This window comes from Petaurus breviceps, unplaced genomic scaffold, assembly GCF_028583685.1.
Source record: "Petaurus breviceps papuanus isolate PSGF00001 unplaced genomic scaffold, PetGlider_PUasm1.0 78, whole genome shotgun sequence".
In the NCBI taxonomy this organism is placed as follows: domain Eukaryota; kingdom Metazoa; phylum Chordata; class Mammalia; order Diprotodontia; family Petauridae; genus Petaurus; species Petaurus breviceps.
In genome coordinates, this window is record NW_027186502.1 from 3,516,867 (window position 1) to 3,522,095 (window position 5,229).

The window sequence follows — 5,229 nt, forward strand, 5'->3', positions numbered from 1 at the left end:
AAGTGATATAAGGAGACAGATGAATCCAAGATAACTTCAAGGTTTTAACTATGTGAGAGACAGTAAATGATAGTGTCATGGACAGAAACAGTGAAGTAAGGAGGACTAGATTTAAGTGAAAAGACAAGTTTGGATTTCAGATTTTAGTATGAATTGGTGGATTGAATTCTAGACTTGAAATGAGGAAGACTTTGGTCCAAATCTTACCTTGGATACTTACTAGCTGTGTGACCCTGGGGATGTCATTTATTCTCTCTGTATCTCAGTTTCTTTATCTGTCAAATAAGGAAGACTCACCTGTAAGGCCCTTTTAGCTCTAAAATCTATGATTCTGATTCTAAGGTACTGATAGGACATTTGGTGTGATCTGGCATTCGCAAGAAGGGTCAGAACTTAATATGCATTGGGGATTCAACTCTACAGAGCAATAGTGGTTGAAATGATAGGAATGAATGATATTGCCAAGGAAGAAAGAGTAGAGAGAGAAAAAAGAAGACCAAGGATCTTTGAGAAATACCAAATTTAGAAGATCAGGAAAAAAGCCAGAAGACAGATGAAGTGGTTAGAGAAGTTGTTCATTAACAAAAATATGTATCTAAAGCCAAGAAAGAAAGAGTACCTCGTAGGAGGAGTGTAGTCAATAACCTCAAAAGTCACAAAGAGGTCCATCTGATAAAAATGGGGGGGGGGGACCGTTTGATTTGGTGATGGCATGGTTCTTGGTGACCCTGGAGTAGTTTCAATAGAGTGGTAGATATGGAATCCAAATTGCAAAAAGTTGAGAAGAGGATTGGTAATGAGGAAATGGAGACTTTAGTTGCAGACAATATTTTGAAGTAGTTAAGTCATAATGTCAGGAGGCTGAGAAACTCTGAGGTCAAGAGAAAATGAAGACATAACTATAAACAAAAGGGTATATGATAAAGCCAGTGCTGACATTGCCTAGACTGTTTAAGTGAATTAGGATCTAGCCTCATTGCTTGAGCTCAGCAGGAGTGCAGTACGAGTCTGGAGGAATGAAATCATAACCACCTTCTGGAAGCCTGATAACTATAGAAAATAATAGTAATAAGTGGCATTTATATAACACCTTAAGGTTTGCAAAATGCTTTACACCAGTTGTCTCATTTGAATCTCACAACTTACCTGGTTAAGAGTTAAAGGGAACCCAAGATCATGGGATCCAACCTCTTCATTTTACAGATGAGGCAATAGAGGTCCCAAGACTTGCCCAAGGTCACACAGTGACTAAGACAGGATTTAAATACAGACTTTCTGACTCAGCCCAGTGTTTTCCCCATTACACCATGCTTCCTTCCTAGTAAATATGAGAAAATAAAATTTGAGACTAACCAAATATTATTCAACTGTCGCCTCTAAAAGTTTTTGTGATGGGAGTTTGAGCATAGTAGGAATTAATTCCTCTTCCTGCACCACGCACCAATGCTGAGATGCTGCAAATAAACCATTGCATGCCCTGACTGAAGAGAAATGCCAATGGGGAAAAAAGGTCCATAGATATAGGACATCCATAGATATAGGCATGCAGTTTGTAGCGCACAATGACCTGGTACAATTTTTCCTGATGCAACAGTGTCAGAGGTGTCCTATGCAGTCAGGGCCCAGAGTGTTCTTGGGATATAGGAAAAGAAAGAAAAAAAAGTTCCTCTCCCTTCAAAATAACAATCAACATGATTATTTCCTTGATAACAGCCCTCTTTGGTAGATAACATAAGTATTCCCTCTATAAAGAGAAGTATCCCTTCGATAAAGATGAAGAAGCATAAGTTCAGTGAGGTTTAGTGTTTTGCCTAATTTCACAACTGAGTTCAAGTGCAGCAGTCCAACCATAGTGACACCCTGCCTATCTCCATTCACACGAAAAGTTATTGTTTTTATTCCATTTATTTCTTTAGAATTGTTTTTATTCTATCTCATTTTAAGTTAATTCATCTGTCGCCACAGGTTGTCTCCTCTTCACCTGCTCCCATTTGCCTATCTTTTCAGAAGTTCTCTAATTTTAAATTATTTTTTCTTTATTTTATTCATCTAATTATCTATATTTCTTCCTCATTTGCTCTTCCTTCCCTACGTCATTTATTTAAGCAATTAGTTAAAAATATCTCATCCCTGTCAACATCTTATTTTTAGTAATTTTACCTTACTATGACCTTTTATAAGAACTCTTTCTTTGTCTTGACCTCCACATTATTTATCCTGTATGTTATGATCTAAAATTTCTGAACTATAGTTCTACTTACTTATTTTTTCCTTATTGTGTCCCTCATTGTATTCAAGATGCTGAAGTATCATGTTTGAACTCTTTTTTTAGCCTATTTTTACATTATTGCAATTAATCCCTAAACCTTTTTAAGTGTCTACTATGTACCAGGCACTGTGCTAAACACTTACACATATATTGTCTCATTCGCTTCTTCCCTCCCTCTCCCATCCCCCACTTTTTTTTTTTTTGCCAACTCTTATCAGTTCAAGAGAGAAGCATGATCCGATGGAAGTAGCATCCTATTGCAGAAATAATCCTGTGACTCAGATCATATTGCCTGGCCCCATGCCTTGTCCTCACCATAATTTGTCTTCTTCTCAAAGATCATAGCATGTCATCCCTGGTTCTGTGCCATGCCACACTTTGAGCACTGATCGTCCCAGAAAGTCCCATATGTTTTCTCCTGGGGCCGGGTGTTGCTTATGAAGGCATGGCATCCTGAAATCCTGCCAGTCTCAGTGGGAGTTGGGAGTTTCATTTTTATTCCAGGATGTCCCTTATTTCTTTTGCAACTGTGTGGTATTCTCCTTAGGGAGAAAGTGATGATATCTGGTGGCTTTTTAAATTATTACTGACATCTACAAGTTCCATTTTCATGCCTTTCCTCCTTGTCTGTGTTTTCGTCTGCAGTTTAAATGGCTCACTACTTAAAAATGTGTTCCTCCTCCTCCCCCACTCACATCCTATTGTGCCTATTTTCAGCTGTGTACACCCAGTTGACAGCCGGGTGATGGGGAATTGGAGCGGTTGGCTACAGACAGGAAAGAGGAGGAATTATCTTGGGGACACCAAATGGTTGTCAATTAGAAAGTGGGGATATCTGACTACCTAAGCTCCCATCAAATGAAATAGGCAAAAGCAGAAGAGGAGAAAGAAAAGGAAAAGCATGGGTAAAAGAGGAGGAAATTTTGAGGGAAAGGCATGTGTATCCCCAGGAATTGCTAGGGGTAGTGCACATTTAATGAGAGAGAGAAGATAACTTTCAACTGAAGAGTTTCCATTGATCCTAAAGATTAAAGCCCAGGACTCCAGTAGCTCCATCAGATTCATGAATTGAAATAAGGAAGGCAGGGTTCCAGTAAGCTCCTAGGTTCACCATACTATATGATAGGTTGACCCCAGTTATTGACCTTCCTTATCTAGAAAGTAAGATGTAGCATGTGGCAGCTAGGTGGCACAGTGAATAGAGCACTGGCCCTGGAGTCAGAAGTATCAGAGTTCAAATCCAGCTTCAGACACTTGACACTTACTGTAGGACCTTGGGCAAGTCACTTAACCCCAATTGTCTTACCTTCCCCCCTTCCCCCAAAAAAGATGTAGCCAGAAAATTCAGCGCTTAGGGGGAGAAACACTTGAAATAGAGGGCACTGTGCCTAGGATTGTTTTTAAATGATGCTCCACTGTTAGTTCATTTAGCCTTGGTTTCCATATTCTTGCCTTCTGAATATAATTCAGCATAATTTTTCTAGGGGTGGGCTATTATATTCTCATGATTATGTCACAACATCCTTAGGGGAACAGCAGGTAAAAATTTAGGCCTTTGAATACTCAATAAACTCTAGAAAGACCTGAAAGAACTCTCCAACAGCCACTTTAGCAGCAGTCACCAAAGTCTTGGCTACTCTGATACCTAAAAGCAACACAGGTCCTGGACGACACTGGCACTACTGAGGCACAGAGATTAAAAACAGGAATGATCAATGACTCAACTGAGAGAAAAAGCAGTTGAAATGCTCTATTTCAGTGCCAATTCCCCCAAATTTCTATCCTCTAAGATCTTGATGTGTAGGAATAACCCTACTTGATAGCTGTTTATGCATTATAATCTTCCAGATGTTATTTTCTCTGTTAGGGATGAAGTTCCTTTGATGGGTTTCCCATTTTTGGAAAGGAAAGATAATTTTTGCCATTTTTCTTTACACCTCTCCTAAATGTAGCTAGTAATTTTTTTCTTTTACCCAGGGATTGCTAAACTTCTGCAATAAATTTCAGAGGCAGACCCTGCAGGAGAAGGAAGCAAAAGAGACTGGATATTTTCCAATGACTGCCTTGTTCTTCTCCTGTCTCAAATGTTGAGCTTGGTGTATTGCCTGGGAAGCTGATCTAACGTGCTCTGTTGTTAATTGGCTGAAGCGATCTCAGATTCATAGGAATTCAGCCGCTGGCTCTAGGGCAGGGTTTCTTAAACTTTTTTGTGTTATGGACTCTTTGGCCAGTCTTGAGAGTCTAGGGACCCCTTCTCAGAATAATGTTTTAAATGTATAAAGTAAAAATATATAAAATTGATTGCAAGGAAAACCAATTATACTGAAAAAATCAAGTTCATGAACCCCAGGTTAAGAATCCCTACTTAAGGAATCTTCATCTTCTGAAACAAAATATCTAACTGACTAATGGGGTAAGGAGTAACCCTCCTTTTCACAAGCTAGTCAGCTATATTGCCTTCACCTGATATCCAAAGAATGAACAAGGGAAACTTCCCTGGAAAAAGCTTCCAATCTGTGCCCTACAAATCATGGGAACTTACTCTCTACTGCACTGTGACCAATGAAATGGACTAGTTCAAGGGCTATAAAATCTCAGCACCACTAGGTACGCCGTGTACCTAGCCCAAGTAGAAAATAGATGACTGAAAATTTCCTAAGGCTGCTGGTTGTGTTTAAAAGGAGAGATTGGGAAAATGAGAGGCTCAGCCATAATGGACAGCAGTAGTTTTATTCATAAACTATTGAATTGTTTACAATTTTGCTCACAAATAGAAGACTCCAGGGTGGCTTTATTCATAAAGACAAATTAAGGCAGATTAAGGCCCTTTTCAGGACAGCAGCAACCATTATAGGATATTCCAATGGGAATTGGTTATTGGAACACCTGGAAAGTGGACTGCTAGTGGAAGATTGCTCTCAATCTCTCTCTCTCTCTCTCTCTCTCTCTCTCTCTCTCTC